Consider the following 16787-nt stretch of genomic DNA (forward strand, 5'->3'; position numbering starts at 1 on the left):
GCCTCTAGAAGGTGGATGGACGGCCTTGTCAACTCCTGGTTCCAGCCCAGGGAAACTGGTTTTGGACCTCTGTCTTCCAGAACCATAAGAGAATGAGTGTGTTTTGTTTTACGCAAGCTCATTGGTAGTAATTTGTTACAGCAGCCATAGGGAACTAATGCGTACCTCATAGGAACTATTTCTCCAATTAAAATGTGTGACTGGAAACACACTTGGTGGCATGTCTGACACACGGTAGGTATGCTACTGTGGGTAGTTCTTGGAAACTAAAGCCTTGGTTTTTGAGGAATCATCAAAACCAGTACAATGGTTGCCATGTTCCTCCTTGTTCATCCTGGTGACAAACCTGTAGAGAGAGCTCCATCCTTTCCCACAGGACACCCACCCGTAGTACTTACAGGGAAGAGGTTATGTCTCACTTCAGGCACCTTCCTCTTTTCCTTTCTACTTTTTTTTTTCATTAATCTTCATCCAACTGGCCTTTCTAAGTTAAAAAAAAAAAACAAGACAAAACCATTTCTCAATGGATTCAGATACTACCCCAAGTTAATAATCCAACCATGTTCTTGTTCTTCCGGGTCTCATCACCAGAATCCTCTCTAGTTTCTAGGATCAGTCACTTTCTAATTTCTCCCTTCTCAATTTCAGAGTCTTGTCAGTTTAGTCCCTTCCCTAACCACAACATCTATTAAGGTGACACAGCAAAGTGATGAAAGTCTGGACGGTCTGGTTTTCATCCTGGGTTTCTGCCCGCTACTTACTGTGTGGCATTAGACAAGCTATTCAACCCCTCTGGGCCTCAGTTTCCCCCCAAAAAGGTGAATATTATGAACATTACCTACCTATAGGGTTGCCATTATGAGGATTAAGTGAGTTAATATTTGCTAAGCACTTAGAAGATTACTTGTTATAGTCTAAGCACTACAGTTGTGCTTGTTAATAATAATAAATGCAATTCCAAGCGTATAACTTACTCAACTTTCTGTCATAACTTTGAAGTGTTGGTCTATCTGTTGGCCAGCGTTGCAGGTAAATGAGTCGAGGCATGGGCTGAGGCATTGCTACCAGTGAGTGGTGTGTTCCCAGAACTAGGAACAGCCGTGTGAAATAGGTAGCGGTTCTACGTGGAGACAGGGCAGACTGGAAAATGACAGCGCTGGGAAGGAGGTGTGGTGTCCATAGGTTTGGTGTCAGAGCTGCTGCCTGCTGAAGCACCGATGCCGGCCTAAGCCGTAAATGGGGGGGGGGGGCTGGGGAAAACAGGGGCAGAATAGAAAGGGAAAAAAGGGGAAGAACGGAGAAAGATAGCCTAGGGAGGAGGTGTGGTGTCCATAGGTTCGGGGTCAGAGGTGCTGCCTGCTGCAGCACCGATGACACCCGAAGCTGTAAATGGGGTGCTGGGGAAAAGGGGGGCAGAATGGAAAGGGACAACAGGGGCAGAACGGAAAACGATAGCCTGGGGAGGAGGTGTGGTGTCCATAGCTTCGGGGTCAGAGGTGCTGCCTGCTGCAGCACCGATGACACCCGAAGCCGTAAATGGGGTGCTGGGGAAAAGGGGGGCAGAATGGAAAGGGACAACAGGGGCAGAACGGAACACGATAGCCTGGGAAGGAGGTGTGGTGTCCATAGCTTCGGGGTCAGAGGTGCTGCCTGCTGCAGCACCGATGACACCCGAAGCCGTAAATGGGGTGCTGGGGAAAAGGGGGGCAGAATGGAAAGGGTCAACAGGGGCAGAACGGAAAACGATAGCCTGGGAAGGAGGTGTGGTGTCCATAGCTTTGGGGTGAGATGGGCTGCCTGCCTGATCTGAGAAAAGCGAGTGAAAGTGGGAGAGCTTCTCCCTAGCTGCTAAGTCTTCTCAAGGTCTAGCACGCACTGAACACTGGCCGGCTCAGCCTGGGTGTTGACATTGCACTGTACGTGTCACAGAGCAAGGGCGGGTCAGGGGGTGGTATGGGGGCCCCACACAAGCCCAGCCCCTGGAGAAACCCGGCCCGAGGGCAAAGAGCCCGACCCCTTGTGGGCTTTCTAGCGGCTGGGACTTGTCGCTGTGGGTGGCAGGTGTTTGGCACCGGATGGGCCACCATGCGGAGACTGTTGGGGACTGTGGAAGTCTTCTCCTCCAGAGCTCACCCTGCCTGGGCACCGGCTCTGCAGACCCCTCAGCCCTGGCTATGTATCGGCCAGCCCTTCCCCGCAACGGGGCCCAGAGGCCAGAGCCTGCCCAGAGCTGAGTGGAGGAGGCACCCAGAGTTTGCCAGACTGTGGCCCGCCACCTCCGTGGACCTCCCCAGCTTGTCCGCGAGCCCTGGAGACAGGAGCGCCTTCTCCAGGGCTGCTGAGCTGCCAGCATCACCATGAGCCAGGCGGTGAAGGTTTCTGAGCAGGGGATGCAGAGCCCTGACGCGACTGGATGCTGCACCCCACGATGTCCCTTCCTGGCAGGTAGGTTCTTTCTTCACTTGTTTTTCGAAATTTGGTAAAAGAACATTTAAACCTTCGACTGTTCTTCAGGGTATACAGATGGTAGTGGCTTAGCCGGGATTCGAAGCAAGCCTGTGTGATTCCAGAGCTCGTGCTCTGGACTCTGGTGCCTCCTTATCATATATGCTTCATGTGTTACTTTTAGCCCTAAGTGCCATACCAGTATTGAACACATACACTGCCCTGTAGGAGGTGTTCTTTTGTTCAACGCGTGAATTGGTCATCCACCACACTGGGTTCTAATCTCAGAAGATAGGTCAGGGACCACCAGTTGTCAGCATAGCACCATCCCACATTTCTAATTGAGGCTTGCAGCCTAGATTTGTCCCTTTGGTCTAGTTTGAAGGATCCAGGTATGTAAAGCTTATATTCTAGATAAATCAGGGGCTCTCCTGAAAGGAATTCATCAATGAATTATTCTGTATGGATTAGAAGCCAGTTTCTCTGGCCTTCCTGGAGTATATCCAGTAAGGCATCTCATTCATGTCTAGAAAGCAAATATATCATTTATTGCAACTTCAGCATGGAGCGATGTATTGGTTTAAAATAAAGTACGATCAACACAATTTGGTCATTGTGAGTATGCCGGCTGGGTCCACTCTTTACTACACATATGTAACTCTAGAGCTTCTTAGGCCCCATAGAGGAGACATACTCTTGTGTGTCTAGGACAAGGGAAACATGTGTTGTTATTCAGGAGCTGGAAGCTACAGCATGACAGGAAAGAACTGAAAAATCCTGGTCTTGGTCTACACATCACTTTACCTTGTTCGAATCTTGTTTCTTTGGCTTGCTTCATTGGAGTGTCTTCTCTCTCCTGGGACTGACATTGTGTGTTATATATCAGGCATGTAACATGTAGAAGTTTCAGAACCCAGAATCATATAGATCAGTGAAAATTTATATATTTTTGTTTAAAATCTATTTAAAATCACACTGGGCATAATTCATATATTCCAAAAGTAGTTTGACCCTCTGCTCATGAGATTCTTTTTATGGTATGTCAAAGCAAATTTGGACTTCCATCCCCAATAAACTTTGAGGTTGGAGGACACAAAAGCTTTTGCTCAGACCTAAATTCTGTCTGAAGAAAAAGGGTAACTATGATAAGCCCTTTCTAACCTCTCCAGGAGCAGAAATGATTTACAGCTATGGCATTGAACCATAATTTCTTGATCTCATTTGAGAAGAGCTCAGTAAGAAACCGTGTCTTGATTTTTGTTTGTTGGTTCCCTGTTTTCTTGTCTTGCTTACCAACAATCCACTGTAATCCATGAGTGAGTATGGCAGCAGGCTGAGTGTTCCCTGGAGCTCATTAAGTGAACGTTTTTTCCTAAAATGACTTTTGTCTCCTTGTTTTCAGCCCCTCTTCTTTCCTCTGTCCTTTACTATAACCAGGGCTCAGCAAAAGCTGCCTGGCTTTGTGCAGACCCTACTTAGGGTAGTCTTTTCTTCATTATTTTATTCATGGCCCCTCCATTTCATTGTTTGCCTTCTCGAAATGTGTTGAAATCTTTCTGTGGTTGATGACTTCCACAATGTCTTGGCTTTTATTGGTTGATTAATTTTGGTATTTCTGCAGTTTTATTTAAACATGGTTTCAGGAGGACCAGAAAGTAAATATATTTCCTAGTCTGCCATCTTGAGCTGAAAATCCCTGTGGATGTTAGCATCCAATGTTCCCATGGGTAAAAAACCCAACCTTGGCATTAATAGATGTACACTCAAGATTTCAGCTTTTCTTGAGCAATCACTAAGGATTTAATATGCGGTCACTTCTAATGGGAAAATAATAACTATCTCATGGCGTTGATCTGAGGATTAACTTAGATAATGGACAAGAAAATGCTTTGTAAGGTTTTAAAATCTATAAAAAATGTTTTTGTTATTATTTGATTTGTTGCTATTTCACCTTTAGCCGACAGTTGTTTGTGACCTTGCTTATGTGAGAAAATGCCTTCTGGTTTATTGTTTTGAAAGCCAGATGATATTTTTCAATAGCTCAATGGAAATGGCATCATTTGTGAAGTTGAAGGGTGAAGGCATAAATGTTTCTTGACATTTGAATCAACTATTGGTCTTCTGGGGCTTGTCCTTATTCTCCTGCAGTCTCTAATCAACATGGCATCCAGAGAGATCCTGTTAAAACATAAGTCAGATCATGTCACTCAAGTCTCTTCAATGGCTTCTTCACAGGAAAAGCAAAGTCCTCAAAGTGCCTCCACAGCCCTAGAAATCTGGGCCTCTGTTTCCTCTCTGACTGTTTCCTTCTCCTCTCCACTTTGCTCCCTCTGTTTTCCACACACTGACATCCTTTCTGCTCCTTGGATACTCCAAGCCCACTCTTGCCTCATTGCCTTTCCATCTGACTGTTCCCTCTGCTTGTACTATTCACTTCCCAGATATGCACCTTGCTCCCTCTCACAACCTTAGGTTCCCTCGTAAATTTTATCTTCCCCAGAAAGCCCTCAGTGATCACTTAGTTTCCGATCGCAGCCTCCTCCTACCAGCTAACAATCTCCATCCGCCTTCCCTGCTTGCTGTTTTTCTCCAGCACTTACCTGATATACTAGTTATTCTACCCATTTATTCAATTTTTATTTACGTATTTACACTTACGATTTTATATTTGCTTCTTTACTTTTGTCTCTCCCCTCAGCTCGAGAGAGGCTATATTCATCTGTGTTAATCACTGCTGTGTTTCCTGAACATGCCTAGAAAACATCCTGAAGAAGGGTGCCTGAAATTTGGTAAGGGATCCATCAGTTTTCTTGGCTGAATGAAGAAATATGTTCATAAATTACTGAACAAATCTCTGGGGTTTCTGAATTAAGGACTAATGGGAAGAGGAAGGCAAATGGTTGGGACAGGGTACTGCAAGAAGTAGTATTTGGAGTACTCTATCCTAATAGATAACATTTTGTTCATTTAAATAGTTTGAACGAGAGAGCCGGGAACTAGGGACACACAGCATCGAGGTTTTATAATGCATTCCGTAGAGTTCTTTTCAAGTGTGTTCAAATATCATTGAAAATATATGCATGCATATAAACCTCTGTTACTTGATTTAGTGCTTTACAAGAGCCCCTCAAGGAAGGGGTAGTAGCAACTCTCAGTATCCTTCCTTTATGATGAGCTTACGTTATTCAAAATTACATCGTAATTTATTTGTAACTGTGAAACTAGACTTAGTTATTTAGTAGACCCCCCCTAGAAACCTATGACGTTAATAAAACCAACAAAAATGTGTTCAGTTTCCAGTGATACACACACTACAGACTCAATTATGTGTCATCCATCTTAATGAAGGGAAGAAGTGATTTAACAAACACAGAGCAAACAGAATATGAAGTTTTGTCCTCCATTAATATTAGTAATGGATAAAGTGGGCTCCAACGCCTTCAAGGTAGCTTGAGACCCATCATCTGTGTGTCATGGGCAGGGGGATGCTCGGCCAGGATGTCTTTCTCTGTCACTGAGAAAAATTTCCATAATATATAATGATACTTACTGAAACAGATATGGGGCATTTGGGTAATTAGGAATCCGTTAGCATATTTTTCCGGAAGCCTTGACTACAAAACGAAGATAGTAGATTTGGACACTTCCAGCTATGCAGAAGTTGTTTGGGTATTCATCTTTATGCCGAATGCAGTAAGCTTATTTCATCTCTGCAGCTTCCCATATACCATTTTCCCACCTCTGTTTTGTGTTTGGAAAGACTTTCAGAAATTAAAACTCAAGTTAAAAAGTGAGTGACGGGCTTCCCTGGTGGCTCAGTGGTTGAGAGTCCGCCTGCCGATGCAGGGGATACGGGTTCGTGCCCCGGTCCGGGAAGATCCCACATGCCGCGGAGCGGCTAGGCCCGTGAGCCATGGCCGCTGAGCCTGCGCGTCCGGAGCCTGTGCTCCGCAACGGGAGAGGCCACAGCAGTGAGAGGTCCGTGTACCGCAAAAAAAAGAAAAGAAAAGAAAGTGAGTGACAACTTAAATGATATATGGACTATTTTGCTGACTTACAAGAGCATGCAGAATTAAATATGACCCAGTTGAAATGTTAATTTTATTTTAATGTGTATATTGGGGTGGAGTCTTAAAGGTGCCAGAAAACAAGCATTCACCCGTCCTGTTTGGAACTGCAGCACACAGGCACCTTCAGTTACCAGTTCTGTTCATTCCACAGAATCATCTTGGGAAAACATAACTGTTTTTTATGTACCTGGTATATATCTTAATTAGTTTGAAGAATTTCCCAAATACCTGTTAATATGTAGTTCTCCAATTCCAATCTTGCCACGTCCTGTACCAGTGACACAGCACATAGGAGTTTTATTTCTCTTTCTTTCTCTGGGTTGCTGAGAACCCAACGAGAGAACAATGGAATGGCATCAAAGAGCTCAGGGTTCCTGACTCAGATTTGCCATAAAATAATAGTGTCCTCTTGGGAAAATTATAGTTATTCTAGGCCCCTTTGCTTTTCTTTACTTTGACAGAGCTGCACTAGATGACCCCAAGTAACACTGCACTCTTTGCAGTAGTAGCTTAGACGTTATTGGTTTTCTGAAACAAATGAAGACAGTGACACAGGAAACTGTGCAACATCTCTGTAACTATGTTTTCTTAGAGTTGCCTCCATTTTACAGATGATAAGATGGCTGAGCACAGAAGTAGGTGTTTTGACCAGAGGTTCCAGAGTAGATGGAACTGAACCACAAGTTTCCTTCATTCCTGAAGCTCACTTAGCCAAAACATAGGCTTCTGAATATTAAGCTGTAAAGCATATTATCAGTATGCTTTAAAAGAGGCGGTTCTTCTAGGATTTCTAATTACTAGCAGGCGGTTTTGAAATTCTTAGAAGATCATCGAATTTTGTGAGATTTACAGCTCTCTTTTCCTGTCAAGCAAGTTGTATTAGTGCCAGACAATCACCTGAGCTTCTGGATGCTTCTCTGAACCTCTTGAATTTTTCTTCTTGCTATCTGAAATTCATGCCAGATAAGCCTTTTTGTAGAGAGCATGTACAGACTTGTCTATTTTCATATAAGAAAGCGATGCAGTGAGCCAGGTCGGGGATTAAGCCCTCATTCTCAGAGTGGTGTTGAGCTCCTGGTGAAATATTATCATCATTTCCTCAGAATAGAAAAGCAGTTATCTCAAGTTTTTAATGCCATTAACTATTTATACATTTATGTATAATACATATATTTATTGTACCTACGAGGTGTGCTCTCTTTGGGAAGTACAAAGCTATTTGAGACGTAAGTTGTTCGTTTGTTTGTTTTCCCACAAATACTGTGACCCTTTGAGCAGGAAGGTCTATGTTTTACTAACATCTAGAACAAGCAGCTAACACGGTGTCTAAGATGTAGTCAATAAATATGAAATAGGTAAATGAACACATTTCTAAGGAAGGGCCAGGACATGAACAAATAGAAAATTTTCATTTTCAGTCACAAAGCCACAACAGACATAAAAATGATACAGACAACAAAGTGCCACGGTCATTCAAAGAAGGCATAGAGTTGATACAACAAGGATCTCCTCTATGGCACAGGGAACTGTACTCAATATTTTGTAATAACTTATAAGGGAAAAGAATCTGAAAACGGAATCACTGTGCTGTACACCTGAAACGGACACGACATTGAAAATCAACTATATTTCAATTAAAAACCAAACCAACAGACAACAGCAACAACAAAAAACCAGAGAGGTCATAGAAGTTCTTATGAGATTCCAGAAGAGAAGAGAAGCCAAATGAGGACGGGAGAGGAGGCTTTTGAATCAGTTCAGAGGAGAAGTCACAGAGGAACGAGTCTTTGATCTGAACTTGAGATTAAGATTAAGATGAATTAATCTGAATTAATTAAGATTGCAACACAGGGATATTACAGATGAAGGTAATCACATAAACTTACTCTACTGAAACTTGCAGAGGTTATGAGTGTTGTTCAAGATCCCAAAGCAAGTGCATTGTGGAATCAGAATTTTAAGTGAGGCCTAATGAACTAAAAACAAAGAAACACAGAAACAAGCCCTTCCTGTGACACCACGTTGCCTTTGAAGTCGTTTTTCTTTGGCGGGTTGGCAGAAACTGGTTCCAGTGTTTCTTGCAGGAATGACTGGCCACAGGACTGGGCGTCGTAGCTTCCTGCCAGGCGGCCGAAGGTCGCAGGCAGGTGGGTCACTGGGACACACGCGGAGGGGCTCCTGCCCGGCTCCCTGGCCGCTCAGTGCCCCTGCCCCAGAGCGGGGGTGGGGGCCCCAAAGCAGCCTTGTCTGAGTCCCCTGCCACTAGAGAGAGTATTGGCCCAACACTTGTAGAAAACGGGGACCTTGCTGGCAGTTCAGTGGAGGGACACAAATAAATCTTTGCCGACTTTCTGCTGAAGCTCACGAGGGTTCACTCCTAAGCCTCTTACAAGGTCAGCTGCCGAGGCTGCGAGAGATGAGTCGGGGCTCGCCCTCCACCACGGGGAGATCGCTGGTTAAAGCGCTCACGAGGGAGTGAACCGCGTGTCCGCACCGACACGCACGGGCAGACCTCGTCGATGCCTTCTGTTCGGGGTATGAAGCCCTCTCCTGCCTCTTCCAGGCTCTCTAGAAAGCATGTGCAGAGCCTCCCACCCCACCCTCGGACTCCGCGGGCCACAGCTGGAGGGACCAGCCAAGGAACCGTGGCAGGAAGAGGCCAGAGGTCAGCGGGCCTCGGCCGGAGCCCGTCAGTCGGTCCCCATTCACACACCACCAGACGATCCTCTTGACCTGGGCAGTAGCCGCCAACCGACCGCTGAGGTGAGCCCGGTGCGCGCTTGGCTACCTGGCATGGCTGGGAACCCCAGGATCTCCTGGCAGAGGCGGGCATTCTCCTGGGCCGGGTCCGCGGGCGTCTGCGTGTGCAGGGCCTGAACCACCTTGGCCAGGACGATCTGGCACAGGTTGAAGAGGCCTGGGGGGCGGGAGGAAGGAGACGGGGGGCTGGCACCGTGTCCAGGCCGCGCTTTCCAGCCGGGCAGACCGGAAGCCCCCTTCCCTTCCCTCGGTCCGGCCGCATCTGGGTTGGCCTCCCGGGACTTGATGAGCTTGTCCAGCAGCTCCTGAGGGACGGTGCTGCCCGTGCCCCACCAAGACTGGCAGCAGCGCCAGGGCCTCCCAGGGCACGGCGCCCCCGGCCCCAGAGCCTTCCCTCTGGTTCTCGTCACCGGCTGTCACCAGACTTGCATGCAACGTTCTTTTCTTTTCTCTTGTCGTCTTTACGTCCCTCAGCCACGCAACGCGGTGAAGCCCTGACGCTCGCTGCCGCGTCGATACACCCTGAGAACACGATGCTCAGCGAGAGAAGTCATACACAGAAGGACACACAGGGCGTGACCCCACTGAGGAGAAACGTCCAGAGCAGGTAGATCCACGGAGTCAGCGAGTGGGTTCCTGGTTGTCAGGGGCTGGCGAGGGGACGGAGTGATAGCTAAGGGCGTGAGGGACATTTTCGGGGTGACGGAAATGGTCCAAAGCAGTAGTGACGTCTGTACAGCTCAGTAAACTGTCCCCACACGCCCCGGTGCAGCCTGTGAGAGCATCGCGCTCAGGATGAAGGGCTGACCACAGGAAGACTGAACGAGCAGTGGGTCCTGGGCCCAGACGCTCAGCTGGCGCCCCCCACGTGGGGAAGTCACGGGGACTTGCTGAGCCTCCACGGAGACTGGCAGCAGCCCCCGAGCTCACAGGGCACTGCGCCCCCGGCCCCAGAGCCTTCCCTCTGGTTCTCATCACCGGCTGTCAGCAGACTTGCAGGCAACATTCCTTTCTTTTCTTTTGTCTTTTTCCAAGGCAACTCTTGAGTGCATGTATTTAACATGCAGGGAACCAGCCCTGACTCCTTGATCTGGGTCTTCCAGCCTCTAGAGCCTCGAGGACATCCATTTCCGTTATTTACGCGCCCAGTGCCTGGGGTCTGATGATGGAAGCTGACACCGAGGGCGTCACCACGTGCGGGGTGATGTCAGTGGAAGAATCCCATGGCGAGGGCCTGCCTGAGGACCACGCACGCCCGGGCCCTCCCCGCCCCCTGCCTGCAGCCCTGCGCCTGGGAGCGGAGCTGGTGCATCGCGTGCCCGACGTCGTGGAAGTTGGTCTCCCGCTCATCATGCTGCAGCAGGGAGGGCAGGTTGGGCGTAGGCTTGGTGAAGTTGGCCACCATGGCCGCGATGGCGATCTGGCAGCTCCCATCGTGCTGTAGGCAGCCCGGCTGCAGGCCGAAGCAGGCCGCGTGCCCGGACTTCCCCACCCTGCGGAGGGACGTGGATGGGGCCCCGCTTCCACAGAGGAGCCCCGGCCCACGGCCGACAGGTTCCCCCACGCACGCACCGAGGATAGAGATCAGGTAGAACTTGCCGATGGATGACCTTGCCCGAGGCCGCGTCCCAGACCGTTTAGAGCCTCACGTCTTCGTGACACATGCTGGTGCCCTCCTCCAGGTCGAAGGTCAGCCCCAGCAGCTCCTGGGAGATGCCCAGCAGCCCGCGTGTGAGCGCCTGCATGGGGAAAGCCTCATTGAGCAGGTACTGGTTCACGTGGTAGCGCGTCTCCTCCCCCTGGTTCATGTAGTAGCGCAGGTCCCAGGCGTTGATGGGGCCGTCAAAGTGCAGGCCCCGCCTCTGGCACTCGGCCTTCTTTAGCTCCAGGATCACGGCCGCTCCTGCTCCCCGAGGGGCTTCAGCTTCTGGGCCAGCTCACCTGCGGGCGGAGGGGAGAGGCGCGGCTACGTCCCTGGGGCGGCCCCCCAGCCACCCCCGACCCCGCGCCCCTCGAGGCAGAATGAAGGGTCTGGGAAGGTGACCCCCAAGGGCTGACACAGTGGGGTCTCCGGTCAAGGTCCGCCTGACCCCGTCCCCACTGGGACTCAGGGGGAGGCGGTGTTACCTAGGACAGTGGCCACCACCTGGCTGGTCTTGTCCATGTTCATCTCCAGCACGGAGTCGGCATGCGTGCGGAACCCCAGCAGGCGGGACTTCAGGGCCTGCAGCCTCACCAGCTCCCTGAGGATCACGCAGTTCTCCTGGAACCCAGAGACGGAAGGCGCTGGGGACCGAGGGCCACGGCCTCCCCGCGGGCCCCGGGCCAGGTCTCTGCAGGCGGGCAGGGCTCCCAGGCCACTGGCGGGCACAGCCAATCCCCCTCCCTCCTCCTCCTGGCCCGGATTTCTAGACACTTTGGTGCTGTCCTAACACGTGGTCTTTATTAACACAGGTCCTTTTGGAACCAGAAACGGCATGAACGTGATGGGCTCTAAGGCCAAGGGCAGGAAGAAATGCGGCCAGTCTTTCCAGGAGCCACCAAGGGGCCTCCCCGGGCTCAACAAGACAAAACACGGCTGCCGTGCAGACAGTGGCTCAACCCCACGGCGCCCGAACACCCAGCCCCTGGACGGTGAGACAGCTGTTGCTGCAGGTGGCCCGTGGCTCACTGATGAGGCCCGGCCCCAGGCGTACGCCACCTTCTCTGGGGCCACCTCTCCGGTCTGCAGTGGGGTTCTCCTGGGAGCCCCCAGTCACCACGGGACCAGCGTGGCCTGTCTGTAGCCCAAGAAGGTGGGGACACAAGACTGTCCCCCGTGCCCCCCGCATCACCCGCGAGGCCGAGCGAGCACCAGTGGTGTCTGCGGGGAAGATGAAGGGCTCACGCACAGCCCCCATCTACAGAAGCACAGACTGCAGCCACCTGCGCTATGGAACAAACACAAGTGTCCACGCAGGACCCGATGTCTGAATGTCAAGGCCATGCCCGGGCCACGGTGAGAAGGTGCATCCCCCATGCAAGCCACAGAGAGGGGATGGGGGGGCCATCTACGATTCTGAGCTCATCGGGCATCACCCCAGAGGGAGAGGGAGAGGGAGAGAGGTAGACAGAAGTACAGAGGGAGAGAAAGAGAGAGGGAGGGAGAGACGTCTCTCCCTTCCCTGGGGGTTCTCTAGTGCAGCCAAGGCTGAAAACCACTGCATTTTGGGAGATGGGTCCTCGTGGAAGAGTTAGATAGTAGCTCAATGGCATTATCGACACATACTAAAAAGGCCCCAAATCTTGGGGAGTCAGGGAGGGGAGTGTCGGCTGCCTCGTAAACGGGGAGAGATTGGGCATCAGGGGAGGTGCCTGTGCAGCCTGCGCCCAGGGCCCCGCAGACTTCATCTCCCAGCGGTGGTCCTGGGCTGGAAGTCAGCGGGGAGGTCAGGCTGTCCAAGCATCAACGTTGACTTCAGGGCTGATCTAAAAGGCGCCTGGTGTTTGTTGAAGCAGAAAAAAGAGAAAGCAGTAGGGAGAGGATGGGAGTGGGAGGGGGAGGGAGCCCCCCTCCTCAGCACTTCTACCGCTCTCCCTCTCTCTCTCCCTTTCTCCCTCTCTCCCTCTACCTCGCTGCCTCTCCCTCTCCCTCCATCTCTCCCCCTGCCTCTCTCCCTCCCTCTCTCCCTGTCCCTCTTTCCCTGTCCCTCTCTCTCCCTCTTTCCCTCCCCCTCTCCCTCTCCCCCTTTCCCTCTCCCTCTCCCCCTCTCCCTCTCTCCCTTCCTCTCTCCCTGTCCCTGTTTCCCTGTTCCGCACGCTCTGGCTCTACCTCTTTCCCTCTCCCTCTCCCTCCACCTCCTTCCCTCTCTGGAGAGGGAAGGAGGTGGAGGGAGAGGGAGAGAGACATGGAGAGGGAGGGGGGAGAGGGAGAGAGAGATGGAGAGGGAGGGAGCGAAAGATGTCTCTCCCTCCCTCCCTCTCTCCCTCCCTCTCTCCCTCTCCCTCCCTCCTTCTCCTCCCTCTCCCTCTCGCTCCAACTCTCCTTCTCCCTCCGTCTCTCCATCTCCCTCACTCCCTCCCAGAGAGGCAGAGATAAGGCAGAGGGAGAGAGGGAGAGGGAGAGATGGAGGGAGAGGGAGAGGGAGGGAAGAAGAGACCATATTCCCTCTCCCGGTCTCCCTCTCTCTCTCTCTCTCTCTCCCCCCCCCCCGTCCCTCTCTCTCTCATCCTCTCTCCCTCTCCCTCCATCTCTCCCTCTCCCTCTCTCCCTCTCCCTTATCTCTGCCTCTCCCTCTATCTCTCCCTATGTGGGAAGGAGTGAGGGAGATGGAGACATGGAGGGAGAGGGAGAGTTGGTGGAAGAGGGAGAGGGAGGAGAAGGAGAGAGGGAGGGAGAGAGGGAGAGACATCTTCGCTCCCTCCCTCTATCCCTCTCTCCCTTTCCCCCCTCTCCCTCCCTCTCCTCCCTCCCTCTTGTGCTCTCCCTCTCCCTCTTTCCCTTTCCCTCTCCCTCCACCTTCTTCCGTCTCTGGAGAGGGAAGGAGGTGGAGGGAGAGGGAGAGGGAAAGAGGGAGAGGGAGAGCGGAACAGGGAAACAGGGACAGGGAGAGAGGGAGGGAGAGGGAGAGAAGGAGGACAGAGGGAGAGGGAGGAAGGAAGAGACCTCTTTCCCTCTCCCTCTCCCCCCCCTCTCTCCCTCTCCTCTCCATATCTCTCTCCCTCTCTTCCTCTCCCTCCCTCTCCCTCCATCTCTCCCTCTCCCTCTCTCCCTCTCCCTTGTCTCTGCCTTTCCATCTCTCCGTCTCTGGGAGGGAGTGAGGGAGATGGAGAGATGGAGGGAGCGGGAGAGTTGGAGGGAGAGGGAGAGGGAGGAGAAGGAGGGAGGGAGAGGGATAGAGGGAGGGAGAGGGAGAGAGGGAGAGGGAGGGAGAGAGGGATAGAGGGAGGGAGGGAGAGAGGGATAAAGGGAGGGAGGGATAGAGGGAGGGAGAGACGTCTTTCGCTCCTTCCCTCTATCCCTCTCTCCCTCTCCTCCCTCTCTCTCTCTCTCCCCCCCTCCTGCTCTCTCTCCCTGTCCCTCCACCTCCTTCCCTCTCCAGAGAGGGAAGGAGGTGGAGGGACAGGGAGAGGGAAAGAGGTAGAGGGAGGGCGTGCGGAACAGGGAAACAGGGACAGGGAGAGAGGAAGGGAGAGAGGGACAGGGAAGAGGGACGGGGGAGGCGGGAAGAGGGAGGGGGGAGGCGGGAGAGAGACGGGGGAGACGGAGGAGGTAGAGGGAGGGGGAGGGGAGAGGGAGAGGGATGTGGGAGAGCGAGGGGGAGATGGAGGTGGAGAGGGAGTTGGGAGAGGGACGGGGAGAGGGATGGGGAGGGGGGAAGCGGGGGAGGGAGAGAGGGAAAGAGAGAGACGCAGAGGAAAGAGGGAGAGGGAAGGGGGGGGACAGAGGGAGAGGGAGAGAGGGAGGGGCAGAGGGACGAGAGGAAGCAGGGAGAAAAGAGAGAAAGAACACACCATGTACATTTCTGTCAAATGACACCGGGGATCCTTACACAACCAGGAGAAAATAACACAGCGAGGCTCTTTCTCAGCTGGAACTGGAACTGCAGATGGGGCGAAACACCACCAGGGTGGCCACACATGTCCAGCTGCCGCCCCAGCCCCCTGAGTCTGGTCACCAGGGCTCTGAGTGTTTGCTCCAGGGACCTGGGGTTCACCCTGTCACCCTGGAGGTCGGGCCTAGACAGCAGGGCCCCGGGCTGGACACATGGGGGGAAAAGCATCCCCACAGGACAGCTTGTGCGAGCCGATTCAGCTGCGAGATTCTAGAGGCCCGGGATCACCCTGTGGCCCATGAAACCCAGGAGCCAGGAGGGTCTTGCATCGGGATTCCTGTCCGTTGGACTGTAACGTTTGTGTAAGGAATCTTGGAAACAGTGGTAACGAGTGAATTCGAACGAGCTTTAGGATATTATGGACCACTCCGAAGTGTGTGGGTTGCTAAAAACCCTCCCGGCTTCGCTCTTGTTGAAAATGAAGATCCCCGAGATGCAGCGGATGCTGTCTGAGAACTAGACGGGAGAACACTCTGTGGCTGCCGAGTAAGAGTGGACCTGTCCAATGGGGAAAGGAGAAGTCGAGATCGTGGCCGCCTCCTTCTTGGGGTCGTCGCCCTCGAGATGATTATCGGAGGAGGAGTCCTCCCCCTCACCACAGATGTCCAAGACGGAGAAGCTTCTCCCGCAGCCAGAGCAGGTCCCTTTAGTAGATATAGGAGAAGAGAGAGATCACTGTCCCAGGAGAGAAATCGCAAGCCGTCCCGATCTTTCTCTAGGTCTCCTAGCCGATCCAGGTCAAATGAAAGGAAATAGCAGACCACTTTGCAAGAGGAGTGGTGCACAGGAAATAACTTCATTTGACAGGAGTATGTACAGAAAATTCAAGTTTCGTTTGAGACTTCCGAAGCTTGATGCACTTTTTAAATGTTTTAGCTGTTCACATTTGTTTGTCTCTTGGGACAGTGACACATAAAGGTGTCATTCTCTATGGTTTGAAATGGGTCATATGAGGCATGTAATATGAAGAATTGTTTCTTTACAATGTTCTCTTAAGCAAAATTGAATTTGCTTTGAATTTTTGGTCTTGCCTAGACTGAGAATAAAACTCTAACTCCTGCCCACCTAAAGTGTGATGTTTATTATTATGGAAGCAACACTGGCAAACATTGAAGAGACTTTCTGTAGCTGGGATATGGTATGCAGCTGTAGTTAAGCAAGCAGTCTTTAAAAGGTGCTGTGAACACAAGCCAGCAGGTAGGAATGAAAGCCGCACCCTTACCCTAGATTAGAGGTTTAAGAATTCCACTAGTCTTCACACTGGACAAGAGGTTGTCCAGTGAGTTTAGAATCTAAGAAGTTTCAAGGAAGTTAGTTTCCCTTTGAGTTAGGTCATAAGTCCCCTCTGTGATTGCCGTACATGAATACATAGCTCTTTGTAATGTTTTTTGGAAGTTGAGATGATCAAGATACCAATGTCTTGCCAGATGAAGAGTATATTGTAGAGCTGAACTTTGAGTTACTGTGCAATTTTTTTTCATGCTGTCATTCGTAATATGTTTTGTGAGACTCCTTGGGATTAAAGTTTTGGTTCCAAAAGGAACAAAGAAAAAAAAAAGAATCCACCTGCCAATGCAGGGGACACGGGTCCGAGCCCTGGTCCGGGAAGATCCCCTGTGCCGCAGATCAACTAAGCTCATGGGCCACAACTATTGAGCCTGTGCTCTAGATCCTGGGAGCCACAACTACTGAGCCCCCATGCCACAACTACAGAAGCCCGCACAGCTAGAGCCCGTGCTCCGAAACAAAAGAAGCCACTGTAATGAGAAGCACGTGCCCGCAACAAAGAGGAGCCCCTGCTCGCCGCAACTAGAGAAAGCCCGTGTGCAGCAATGAAGACCCAACGCAGCAAAAAAAAAAAAAAAAAAAGACGATACCGGCCAGGTGATCAAGGGTAAAATTGTTTGTCACAAGTCCC

The 16787-nt window shown here is 51.3% G+C and overlaps 2 pseudogenes; one reads left to right on the forward strand and one right to left on the reverse strand.

The window, feature by feature from the left end:
* Window positions 1–1309: 1309 nt before the first annotated feature.
* Window positions 1310–11754, reverse strand: LOC137228398 (thimet oligopeptidase-like; annotated as a pseudogene).
* Window positions 11753–15933, forward strand: LOC137228400 (serine/arginine-rich splicing factor 3 pseudogene; annotated as a pseudogene).
* The last annotated feature ends 854 nt before the right edge of the window (window positions 15934–16787 follow it).

The sequence above is a fragment of the Pseudorca crassidens genome, chromosome 7 (genome assembly GCF_039906515.1).
Source record: "Pseudorca crassidens isolate mPseCra1 chromosome 7, mPseCra1.hap1, whole genome shotgun sequence".
Lineage (NCBI taxonomy): Eukaryota > Metazoa > Chordata > Mammalia > Artiodactyla > Delphinidae > Pseudorca > Pseudorca crassidens.